A 13668-nucleotide genomic window follows, 5' to 3' on the forward strand; every position below is an offset into this window, starting at 1 on the left:
ATTCTCCCTCCCTCCCTCTCTCTCTGCCCTTCCCCCACTTGGACTGTCTCTCAAAATAAATTAATTTAAAAAATAAAATAAGCAAAACAATCAGCAAATGGTGCATAAGGGAAGAATAAAAACTAAGACAAAGAGGTTAAGCGTGGGCTAAGCACATGGAATATAGCCCGAGAGGCTCTGTATAGTATATTCTCACAAGAGGTAGACCACCCATTTGGCCCTATGCTCCTCTGCATCAAAGGCAAAGACGTAACGCAGTAAATTACATCACACAGTCAGGCTTTTTAGAACAACCCTACGTTTTCCTAGTACTGAGGCCAGATAAATAAGATGCTACATTACACAATTATCAGTGCCCTCAGCAACCTCCTTTCAGTGAACATAGCAATGGCTTTCATGGGGTGCTCCTTTTAAATTTCCTTATTGAGTGACTGTGACATAATATCAAAGAACATTCAAGAGAAGCATTTCTCGGAGATACTAAAACAATATGGGGCAGGAATGTCTCATAGTTAGTCTGACACGATATAGAATAAGGATTTAACCTGAGCTGTCCAGTATGGTATCCATCAGCCATGCAAAGGCACTTACAATTTAGATTTAATTTAATTTAATTAAAATTAAAGATCATTAAAAACTCAGTTCCTCAGTTATACTAGCCGCATTTCAAGTTCTCAGTGGCCATTTGTGCCTGGCCCTATGATATCGGACAGCACTGATAAAGAATATTTCCATCATTGTAGAAAGTTCTGTGGAACAGTTGCTGATAGAAAAGAACGTACTGAATATTTTTCAGACAAGCCTGTCTCAGTGAAGCTTGTGATAGTTACTGAGAAACTGTGAGTTCAAGGTTATGCTCTCATAACCACAAATAGGGCAACAATTGTTTGTTAAAGTCAGAACCATGGCTTTAATAGGCAATGCAGAGGTTTTACTAATTTCTTCCCAGGACAGGAATGAATGGTAGTGGGCTTAATGCTTATTGAACAAGGCTGGAGAAAGGTAGTTTATAGTAATAAAAACAAACAAGATGATACAACAGGAAGCCATGAGACTACAAGGGACAGTTAGCTATCATGAACCTGTGCCCTCCTGCCCCTTGAAATGCTATGAGCTTGAAGATTTGACTGTATACCTATTAATAGTTTTAAACAGTGATCATTATCTCCACTTCCAAAAGTTTTATCACTAGCCCAAGCAGAATGTCTTGGAAATACAGAGTCTGCAATAGTCTACAGATCTATTGCAACTGATTTTGTTAACAGACTCATCAGAATTTACAAGCGTAGATAGTATTTGAAATCATTTAATTTGTCCAACATGCTTTCTACAAAACAATCCTTGCAATCCTTTTGGTATCGGCTCTGCATCTACTTTACAAAATACATAAGCCAAAATGGCATGTGTTCTACCTGTGTCCCCTTATAAACATTGTCAACGTAGCAGCCAGGGTGAGCTTCTATAAATGTGTGTCCCACCTCCCTTGGCATAAACGCCAAAGTCCCTATAATGGCCCTCCAGGCCCCTCCACGATCAACGTGGTTTCCTCTCTCGCCTCCTCTCCTGCCACTTGCTCTGGGCTCCTCAGCTCCAATCACCCTGGTGTCTCTGTTCTTTTTCAAACAAGACACACGTGATCCTGCCTCAGGGCCTTTGTTTTAGCTGTGCGTGTTGTCTGAGCCATTCCTCCCCAAGACCTCGCTTGATTAACTCGCTCAGCTCCGTTGAAGTCTTTTTAGAAGCTTCACCTTCTTAATGAGATCATCTCTGAGCCCTCTATTCAGTGCTGCCGCCTTCCCGCCCCTGCCCAGGACCTCATTCTTATCATTATTTTTGCTTATCTCTAAATTATTTCCAAATTCACCTATTTCATGTTAACTGTTGACCTCATGCGGATCCTCTGTCACTCAAAACATCCTAGAGATGAAAATGAGAATAAAAAGAGAATTTTGTATGTACTTTGAGTTAGGTTACAATTTATTAATTTCAATAATTATGCTTGCTATGATTTTAAGAGTTTCATATCTCGTCCATCTAGAATCTAAGTTCCACAAAGACAGAGCTCTTTATTCTGTTCACCAGTGTATCTCCAGCACTAAGGAGAGTGCCTGGCATGCTGTGGACACTAAAAAAATATTTGTTGAATGAATAAATGGCTTCATAAGAAATCCTCTTTCTAAACGTAAAATTGCACTTTCAACCCTGGTTTCTAGCCATTTCCAAATATCAGGTCACAAAATTGTATATTTATATAGTTGAAAAGGCCCTTGGCAATGATACGTATATAAGTATGTATATAATTTACGTATAGAAGTATATATGTATATGCTTTAGGTATATAAGTATACACACACACACACACACACACACACACACAGAACGTCTTTATGTCAATAAGTAAACCGTGACCCAGAGAGATTAAGTGACAGCACAAGGCCAAACAGCTAATTTACAGCAGAGCTATGGGACTACAGATTCTTAATCTACAAATTATGATTTTCCAACAGTAAGTATACTCAAAAGAACATGCCACTGTCTGAGAGTTACCAGAAAAGAGATGCTAACATATTTTCACCTAAAGCAGCATCATTGCACTACGTGCATTTCCTCAGCAGCAGCCCAAACTTGAATTGAACAAATTTAAGAGTCCTTCTTTAACATAGTCATGTAAAAAATAATAAAATAGTCACATAACTTGAGAAATACATCGTATGACCCCTCACCAAACTATAGTTTTTAAATATAGTGAGTGCTTCACTTGGAGTAAAAATTAAGTGTCTCTAGAAAAAAATAGGCTCTAATAGTAAAAACATAAATTAAACCTTGATCATTCTCTACTTCCTTTATATTTTCTGTCACCTGGGCTCTCCTTTATTCCCTTGCTGACAGCTGCAGTCTTAATGTGCATCTTTGAGAAAATAGGTGCTTTTTGGTCCAAACCACTTTTATCTTTGGCTTATTAGAAGCATCCATATATCATAGCCTGGGGAAAGAAGATAAAATAGGGCATCTTTCTTGCATATAAATCATGGCTTGTGGATCATCGCTGTTAATTAAAAATCCTTGCAAGGCTAAATTCAACATGATGGAAGCTTAGGACATCCTTGCTAGAGGACAAACCTGGAAGGAAAAGTGTCTTCAAATTTCTGTGAGAAAGAAAGTAGGATTGGGTCGTTATGAATCCTGGCTCTGGAGTTAGGGTTAACATTTCTTATGCATGCTGTACGCCCCGTAATTTGTTGCTGACCGGATGTTGTGTTGCTTTTTTGTTTCAGTGGTGTTTGCTTGTTTCCCTGTTCTGTGGCAACATCATCGTTTAATATTTTAACTAGGGACAGGAAAGACACAGCCTTGTTCATACCAGGTGTGAATTTTACAAGGTCAGAACAAAATAAGCACAATTTTCACCATCCCGTTTTAGTGACACGTTCAAAAGAGAGGTGCATTAGCCTTGAGTCTGGTTCGCATGGTTATTTGATACCCTTATTAATGCATAAAGGAAAATGGCGAGTATACGTGTCTTTTCAAGTATGAATGAATATTTATTTTAGGGTTGTGATTACTTATGCTCCTGGTCGGTGCCAGTCAGGTCAATAGGATTATATTCCCGAAATTGATTTTTCCCCCAATGAGTAAATAATGAAGCAATTTAACCTCATCTGCTTCCTAATCTCAAGCCTTTCACTGGTACTGCGAGCAAAGGCAGCTGCCTTAGCTTGAGGCGTGCTCATGCGCGAGGCCAATAAACACCTTTGGGTTTTCGATGAAGGTCATGGAAAGCTGATCATTTGGGAAACGTGTAGAATGGAAGTGCATCTTCTGGTCCTTGCAGCCATCAATCGTGGCTTGCAGAGGTGTCTCCACCTATGTCAAAGGGGGAACACATTACTGCATTAATCACGGACGTGGTTGCTGCCCTGAGAACTTCTTCCATTTATTTTAATTTAAGTGTTTATTCAGATACTGGCATGGAAAGAAAACAGCACTTGGCTGGAAATGAAAATGAAGAGACAGGTGGAAAGTAGTAATCGCTCAGATTATGAATGATCTGGGCTTGCTTTATACCATGCTGCTTAGTTTATTACTACACAAGCTGTAGCTTCTTGAAGGGTCCTAACACACCTGGAAATCAAAGATTTGCCTCTGTTGTCACGGATGTCATCACCTCGTGGTCAAAATAGTCCTACTTTCTTTCTTTGTGATTCGCGTGACTAATAATAATGGTGGTATCCAACATTAACACACATGTACTGCGTGCCAGGTAGGGCACTGACACTTTACTTGCATGATCTCATTTAATTATTTTAGAATTGGGCACCTAGCTGCCAGTGACTTCAGCACTCAAGGTCAGGCCATTCAATTCCAGAATCCGGGTGTTTGGGCACTGGACTTCACAGCCTCCCGTCCCCACCGTTGCTGATAAAAACACAAGAAAACTCACTCTCCTCCAAGTCGTTCATTAGCTGGTTATACCTCCTGTGCAGATAGAGGACTGTTTTAGAGAGGTACCTTTGGGGGCTTCCCTTTCATTTGAGGAAATAAAAGATTAAAGGGCTGAAAAGGGTTATAACAAGTGATAACTTAATTGAAAATTACTTTTCATTTCCTTCCCCGATGTTTTAAAAATTGGCACTCTCTTTCCTATATGCTAAAATTTAGAGCTTGGATGCAAGTTTGATTACTCCTTTATTTTTAGTTGTCCGGGACTGTTAATGAAAAAGATGTTTACGATATTGAAAATTTAAAAATGGATAAGCCTGTCTTTTCTAGCAGACAGCATTTCAACATATGGGATTAAGGTTAAGTGGCCCACACGAGGAAACTGTAAATTCCGAGAGAGGAGAAATGTGTAAGCAGTCTTAACAAAAATATCTTTCTCATTTATTCCCCCAAGCATTTGTTGAGCGCCCACTGAATGCCGGATTATGTGCTAAGCATTAAGGCCTATCAGTTTTAGGTTAATTGCTCCTCTTAAGTCTTTCCCCCCCGAACCATTAGACTTTGCCCAAACCGTGAATTTTAATTTTCTGATGATTTGTCTTCTTTCTCGCTAGACTTCATGGTTGCTCAGAAGACAATCACAAGTGCCTAATAGAATGGAATAAGCTGATCACAAAAGGACAAATACCATAGGATTCCACTCATATGAAGTATCTGAACTAGGCAAAAGAACAGAAACAGAGTAGAAAGGTGGTTGCCAGAGGTGGGATGGGGGAAGGGGAGTGGTAAGCTAGACCTGGGTTTTCCTGTCTCCACTGTAGTTGGGTGTGAGCGCGTGTCTGAGGAATGGTCAACGTAACGTAAGCAGACAGGATAGGTGACTCTTCCAGGACTGGCTCGTAGAAACCTTCCACTCATGCTTTCTCTTTCCCCGTCCATAAGCCATATAGAGAGGACTCTGACGAACTCAAGGAGAGCATACCTATAAGATGGAGAGAGCTTTGCTCTTTGAATGGAACACAGCCACCCCCTCCCTCTCGTCAACCCTCGTTGGAGTGGAAAGGAAGAAAAAATAATAATTTTTTGTTGTGTTAAGCCAGAGTTTTCCATGTTTACATATTGTTAGGGTACATATGTCCATATATGTTAACCATAAACCTATAGGTTGATTTTACCTTAACAAATACAGAGAAACGAATGAGCATGCCTGTAATCAAGGGCTCCTCAGATTAATTTTCCGGCTTTGGAAATATCTTTATCTCGCCTTTTGGAAGAGCCTTTTCAGGGTCATTGGGGAGTTGCAAAATATGAAAGATATTTTTCTGACAGTTGCATAAAATGCAACTCAAGAGGAGCTATGTGGGAGTGTTAGGTTGGGAATCTGAAAATCATTTGCCTCCACATATGTAAGATAAATCAGTCCCAAAGGGTGTAAAAATAAAAGACAGAATTCCAGTTCCTCGGGGGGCTTGCAATCTGGTGGGGAGGAGAAGCTTAGGAGAGACTCACAACTCTGTCTCCTGACTCCTGGAGCGACTCTCCTCTCTCGGTACTTTCTCCCAGACAATCTTGCCTGGGGTTTTACCATCTATACGTTGACAGCTTTCAGTGTATGTCCCTGCCCCGGAACACTTCCTCCGAGATCCAGGGAAGTCTACCCAACTGCTTACCTGACATCTCAGTTGGATGTGTCACCCACATCTCAAAGTCACCATGTCCAAAAATGAACTCAGACTTGGCCCTCAACAAAGCTGCCTCTCCTCTGGGGTTCTCAGCGCAAAAAAGTGGTACCACCATTCCCCCGACACAGTTATGCGAGCCTCAAGTTTGTGAGTCGTTCTCAACGCCCTCCTTTCCTCATTCCTTATCCCATCTCACCTGTGGAGTCCTGTCAATTTTACCTTGTCGATATTTCCCCGATCCTTCAGTACTCTCCATCTTGGCCTCCGTTTTATTCCAAGCACGTGGCAGATGCTACCAAACTAGCTGCCCCATATATGTTCCAATATATTTTTTATCTGCAGCCCGAATTGCATCTGGAATGACATTTTTAAAATCGAGATACGGAGAGGCTCCTGGTTGGCTCAGTCGGTTGAGCTTCCGACTTCGGCTCAGGTCATGATCTCACGGTTCGTGAGTTCGAGCCCCACATCAGGCTCTATGCTGACACCTCGGAGCCTGGAGTCTGCTTCGGATTCTGTGTCCCTGTCTCTCTCTCTGCCCCTCCCCTGCTCGCACTCTGCCTCTCTCTCTCTCTCTCTCTCTCTCTCAAAAATAAAATGGAACGTTAAAAATAATAATAAAATAGAGATATGGTTATGTATTCTCTTAATTGAATGCCCTTTGGTGACATCCCATTTTCCACAGGGGAAAATAAAATCCTTAACAATTCCACTGTCCTTGAATCTTCTGGCCTTCATCAACCTCACCTGGGTTGATGATCTCACACTGATCTCTCCATGGCTCCATCACCCTGGGCTGTTTCTCGAATGTGTTCCTTGCCATATCAGGGTGTTCCCTCACCTGTAGTACTCTCCCCGTTCTGTTTTGTCTGCACAAAAACATCATACCCAAAGGAATCTGGCCCTGGCCTTCTGTTAGATATCGGGTTCCTTTTCCTCTTCTTCCACAGTAACTTATCATTGCAATTCAATATATAATTATAATTAGTGATTTAATTGTGGCCTCCCCCGTTCGACCGTATGCTCTGGGAGAACAGGTCTGCTTGTTGACTGCTGTGTTCCTAGTGCCCAGTATGGGGTCCGGCACGAGGCAGATCCTCCCTCAGTCAATATGTGCTTAATTAATTAAACATGTGATGCAATATGGACGTTTCGGAAGCAGAACTAACCATAGTGGGGGCGTCAGAGATGCCTTCCCGGGGCTTCTTGAGGAAGGGTCGGTAAAATTCGGCCAATAGAAGATGATGATTAAGATCTTCTGGGAAAATATACCTGCGGCCCTCGCTGTAAGTCAGGCGGGGCGGTGAGCGCTTACCTGGCGCGACTCCGTTTTACATCTGAAGAAGCCGAAGCCCAAGGAGATTGAAGAATTGCCCAAAGTGACGGAGCCAGGATTTATATCCCGATGTGTTGACTTCAGAGGCCCTGGGATGTTACAACCGTAGGCCTTTCTCTGTGAAACAACTTCAGAACTTGAAAAACGGTAATAGCCTATAGAAATCAGCAGAACCACGGCTCTGGTTTCAGGCCCTGTCCTAAAAGACACCAGAAGTGGATTTATAATCCTTGGAACCACGGCAGACTGAGGATTGGAGATAGTTGCCTTTGCAGTATGCGGTGATAGGGCCTGAATGAGGGCGCCCTGCATTGGGTACGTGGGGACGGCTGAAGTGAACCACAATACGACCGGCCTGTTGGGAAGAGAGGCTTGCTTCACTCATGAGACAAGAAACAGGGGCAGGCGAGTGATGGTTCTTTGTTCCTGGAGCGAGGGTAACGGAGATAAGGGTCAGGCTCAGCTTGTAAATTCTCATCAACAAAGTGACCTGGTGGGTGGGGGTGTGTGGGGGGGGGGGGCACCTGGGTGGCTCAGTCGGTTAAGCATCCGACTTCGGCTCAGGTCATGATCTCGCGGTCCATGAGTTCGAGCCCCGCGTCGGGCTCTGTGCTGACCGCTCAGAGCCTGCAGCCTGTTTCAGATTCTGTGTCTCCCTTTCTCTCTGCCCCTCCCCTGTTCATGCTCGGTCTCTCTCAAAAATAAATAAACGTTAAAATTAAAAAAAAAAAGTCTCAAGAGGTTGGGAGAAACGGTCCATCCAGTGTTCGCCTAGATGTTGCTTAAGTAGTGTCTGCGCTTCCTATGACTTCCTGTGCCTCGTTTACCAAGTTCAGGGGCCTTTGTAGTTCGTGTAGTTTTCTGCGGCACGTCTGGGTTTTGCACTGTTGCCCGACACGCAGGACGGTGATTCCTTAAGTCAGCGTTCTTCCCTCCACCTCCACGAGTTAAATAACTCCTGTCAGCTACTATGGATTTTCAAGATGTCAGGGGAGGAGTTTTGACTTTAACTGTCCATGAGATTGTATCAGTCCTTTTTGAAACACTGGCCTGGCGGTGTGTGGGTAATGACCCAGTTACGGTATTATTGGATATGGTTTTAACACAAAGCTTGTGAAAGGCATTTGGCAAAGACTCTTTTCTGTGAAGCCCAACTGGAAATAAAGCAGAGTTCGCTCGTCCCGTGGCTTTGTTCACTCCTGGGTCGTTAAGCCTTCTGTTACTTTCAAGGATGTCTCTTCTGCTTGTTTGTTTGTTCTACTCCTAGAGGCAGCATACCAAAAAATATAAGAGAAATGAATCACTGTTTTCCATAACTTAGAGCCCTCTACTAGAATTCATGGAGAAGGGAAAGATTTATTGAAACAGGTTGTTCTGTTACAGTAAATTGGTTCTCTCACTGATTCTGGTCCAGGGGTGATCTATAGGCCTAACTGGGTTAGGATTACCCGGTACTTGAAAACTATAATTTTAATATATCTCTTATTTCTCCCCACGAGCCACACATTGTCTGAGAATGCTTGTCACTCTGTGTATCAATTTCATGTCAAATATGTTAGAGTTGATTATGGTTTTTAAAAGCCTCCCTTCCAAGTGATGGTGGCAGTTCAATTCAGAGTAATCATGTGCCATAGAAGTGGTTCTAACTCAATTCCTTTCTAGAAAATGGAGCACGGAGAGTTTATAAGTTTTGAGCTGCCCTGGAAAACCCAGGAATATAATTCATGCTCTGTAGAAAGCACACTGGGGGGCGACTGGGTGACTCAGTCCGTTGAGTGTCTGGCTTTTTATTTTGGCTCAGGTCATGGTCTCACTGTTTGTGGGATCGAGCCCTGTGTCGAGCCTCACATCAAGCTCCTCACTGAATGTGGAACCTACTTAAGATTCTCTCTCTCTCTCCTTCTACCCCCTCCGCTACTCATGCTGTCTCTCTCTCTCAAATAAATAAAAATTTTAAAAAAACTAAAAAGAAATCCACAAGCTTCTGCTTATTTTAAAAGAAAGAAAGAAAGAAAGAAAGAAAGAAAGAAAGAAAGAGAAAGAGAAAGAAAGAAAGAAAACAAGCACGCTGTTGCCTTGACTTTCCTAGACTAGTTTCTCCTGACTTACTGAATTGCCTACATCTCTGTTTTACCTTTTAGGGAGAACAGAGCCCAGGCAAAGTTGGATATTCTAGCATTTCTGAACGTGCCACCCTGATGTCATTTACATGGCAGAGAGAGGGAAGATGTGGAGAAGATGGAACACGGGTCAGGCTGTCCTCCTCGCTCTACTCCAGGGCTGCCGTCTCTGGCTGGCCAGTCAGGGCCTGCGCTGCACCAAGGTACTGAGCCCAGAAATCCAGCATGTATTCTCTTGCCAAGCCACAAAGCTTCGCATGGAATTGTATTCCCCCGGAGGAAAGGGTGCCTCTTTTCCACAACAGGCAAGTACAGTTTACTGAGACGCCAGTGGGGGTGTTTTCAGACCAGAGGGGGCCTTATTCTAAATCACCCCAGACTACCATATAGACTCATAGGATCTCGCCCAGTTCTTTACGCCAGACCAGCAATCCCACTATGTAGCAGGTTACAGCACAAAGAATCCCAGCTTCTGTGTGATGTAAGCTGATGTCTTCGATCCGATTCCTTAGAGGCAGAGCCTGAGACAGAGAGTAACCGCCTGCCCCTCTTTGCTCTGGACCAAGGGATTGCCTGGGATGTGGGACTTTCAGCGCTAGAACTGGGAAAGTCCTGGGCAAATCGGGATGATGTGGCCACCTTATCAAGTGACATATTGAGGGGGTATCTTCAGGCAAAAGGAAGCGAGGGGAGCAGCATAAGGCTGGCCAAGAACGCTGAGACAGGAAGTAGCCTCAGCTGGAGAATTGTTTCGACCTGGTCTGTGGGGGATTCTGAGAGACGAGTTGGGTGGTTCCATCTTGAGGCAAGAGAGCCCATTTCTTTAACGTTTGTCAGTCAGTCATTGGCCGGTGGTTGTGCCTGGGGGGGTGGAGGACGTGTAACTTCCTGAGTAAGGCAGCCCCCCTAGGCAAAGAGCAATGAGGGCAATTCTGCAGAGAAGGGGGCAGCTGTGGGCCATTTGCAGTGAACTCTCAGAGGGACTAGGGACTGGGTGTCGCCGCCCAGTGAAGGCAGTATGTGTGGGGCCCAGCATGTACTGTACCCTGTTATTCACACCGACACTGTTGGCCTAACTCTGACTCCAGGTAGCCCAGTAGAGGACAACACAGCATTCATGTCACTTAGTGCCACAGAGGAAGAATGCTTTGGAAAAGCGGATGGTCCTTGGGGATCCGATCAGGAGTAAGAACATCGCTCTTGGCCGCAAAGCCCCCATATCCTTTCATGCAGAAAGCATGGTGATGTCATCTTCCCCAGGAGCCTAACTCACTACAACTGCTGTGTCTCTCCTTGTCGCCACAGATGGTGGGGACAAGAAGAGTTCATGATGCTCTCCTCGTATCTTGGAAAACACCCCGTGTCCCTGATAGGGTGGCCAACTCGTTCTGGTTTGCTTGGGAGTTTCCTGCTTTTAGCAAAGACAGTCCCACATGCTGGAAAACCCTTCAGGCCTAAGCAAACCAGTACCGTTGGTCAGTCTGCTTCCCAGAATTTCAACCAGTGAATTGTTAGCAAGGGAGAGGATTTTCATCCCCTAGATGGTATCCAAGGTGAAAAAGTCCATTGATTGCATTAAAAATCTGGAATCCTTTAGGTATTGTAACACTACATTATGTTAAATGCCAATAAAACTCTGACTGTTGGAAGGTAGAATAAAAAGAAAGAACTACAAATAAGACAAAGGACATAGGGCAATGAATTCCAAACTGAGATGTCTGGATTCAGTGGAGCACGTAAGTGAGAGATCGTTGGAAGACGAGTGGTTATTGACATGACTGGAGATTCAATTTAGGAATATTAGTCTGCAGGTAGCACGTAGAATGTAGGAGAACAGAGAAGTCCCAAATCAAGTAAAATATGAATTTATTTCTCTTTGGGTGACTTTGTCTCGTGGGTTGACAGGAATATCAGTCACACCGTGTTTCTTTTGGCCTCACTCTGATCTCATCTTTGAAATTCCAGAGACATTCTAGAAGCTGGGTATGTTTGCATAATATGTCACTGAAAGGAAATGTGACACACTGGGAAGAGTAAACATTTCCTCTGAAGAGAAGAAATGAATTGTTGAAGAGAAAAATGGCAAGGGAGGTAGTTAATCGCACGCCCTTTTGGAAAGTTTGAATTTTGAACGATGTGAATGTATTAACAATTCACAAATGAATAATACAATTTAAATTAAATAGCCAAAAACAAAAAAGAAGTTAGGAAGAAGAAAAGACCCAGGGTGAACCAGACTGAGCTATATTTTACAATTATGCGTTGAATTTTTCAGGCTGAAATGATTGATTCTGAGTCTGACTTTCTTTGTTTATATTAATCAACAAATAACTGACGGATTTAGTTTGATTTTGTAAGTAATATAAATATGAAATTACTTGAAGTTTCTATGTTTTTTTCCTGTGTGAAACAAATAAGGGCAACAAAAATGAAAATAAGACACATACACCTAGAAGTCACAATTCAATTTAAGCAGGGTGATATGATGGAAAGCAGATGGAAAGTGGTTTAGGGGGTGAGTCAACTGGGTTTAAACCCTAATTGTATCTTTAATGGCTATTGGCTTTTGGGACAGGTTAGTTAACCTAATTGAGCCCATTTTCTTGTCTGTAAGTGGTAATTATAGCTACCTCAAAGGGCCACCATAAAGATTCAATCAGAATCTATACGTGCAAATTCATGAAAAGAGGAAAGTTCTCCTTCCTCTGTCAAAGCATCTATACTATACTCTGCAGATGGTGATACATAAATATGAGCTAAGTAATAAAATACGTAATTATGTGATGATATTTAATTTGGCGTCAATACCATAGTGCATTATAAAGAACTCTATAGTCCTTTCTGGTTCTAACATTTTGTGTCAAACAGTTAATATTACCGAAAGGAAATATGACACATTGGGGGAATGAACATTTCCTCTGAAGAGAAGAACTGAATTGTTAAAATGTCCATATTATCCAAAGAAAGCAAAAGAAAGAAAGAAAGAAAGAAAGAAAGAAAGAAAGAAAGAAAGAAAAAAAAGCTTTGCTAGTCCAGCTTACCAATTTACATATAAGCTTGAACATGAATATTTAGTGTTACCCTAATAAATGTGAACGCTTCTAAATTGTGTATCGTCTCTGGACCAAGGTCAAGTGGGCGTATCTAAGCCTCAAAGAAGGAATTTCCATAAAATTATGAGAAACTGAAGATAGTGTTTTATAATAGAAGCCTGGAGATACTTAAATGATAGCTTTTAACTTACTCTGGAGAAGGGGAAAATACTTCTTGACCGCTACAGGAAAATGTGTTTTATTCCTAAGGAATTGGACCATTTATATACTTAAATAGCATTATTCACTTTCCTGTTAGGAAAATGAGAATGTTTATTTTTAGAAGTGTGTTGTTTAAGTCTCCAAATATTTTGGGATTTTCCATCCATGTTTCTATTACTGACTTTGAGTGTTAATTCCACTGTGGTCTGAGAGCATACTTTGGATGATTTTATCTTTTAAAATTTGTTAAGTTTATTTTATGGCACAGAATGTGATCTATCTTGGTGAATGTTCCAAGTGAGATTGAGAAGGACATGTATTCTGCTGTTGTTGGGTCAAGTGTTCTGTAAATGTCAGTTACATTCAGTTGATTGATGGTGCTGTTCAGTTCAATTATACCCTTACTGATTTTCCATTTGCTAGATCTGTCAGTTAGTGATAGAGGAGTGTTGAAGTCTCTAACTATAATTATGAATTTTTTCATTATTCCTAGTAGTCTGATCACTTTTTGTCTCATGTATTTTGATGCTTTGTTGTTAGGCACATACATATTAAGGATTGTTATGTCTTGGAGAATTGACCCCTTTACAGTTACATAACACCCCTGTTTATCTCTGGGAAATTTTCTTGTTCTGAGGTCTGCTTCATTTGAAATTAACACAGCTACTCTAGATTTCTCTTGATTATTGTTGGCATTGTAGATCTTTCTCCATCCCTTTGCTTTTAATCTATCTGTGTCTTTATATTTATAGTGGGTTTCTTGGAGACAACATCTAGTTGGGCTTTGTTTTTCTTAGCCATTCTGACAGTCTCTGTCTTTTAACTGGTATATTTAT

The 13668-nt window shown here is 42.0% G+C and overlaps 1 protein-coding gene across 3 annotated transcripts in view; it reads left to right on the plus strand.

Moving 5' to 3' along the window:
- LOC109496468 overlaps positions 1 to 13668 on the plus strand; it is a 348709-nt gene that overhangs the window by 45658 nt on the left and 289383 nt on the right. For all 3 annotated transcript variants that reach the window (XR_006592828.1, XR_006592829.1, XR_006592830.1), the window contains exon 2: positions 9600 to 9781. The gene's annotated coding sequence lies outside the window, so the exon portion shown is untranslated. The remainder of the gene's footprint in view (positions 1 to 9599; positions 9782 to 13668) is intronic.

Source organism: Felis catus, chromosome X, assembly GCF_018350175.1.
Source record: "Felis catus isolate Fca126 chromosome X, F.catus_Fca126_mat1.0, whole genome shotgun sequence".
NCBI lineage: Eukaryota > Metazoa > Chordata > Mammalia > Carnivora > Felidae > Felis > Felis catus.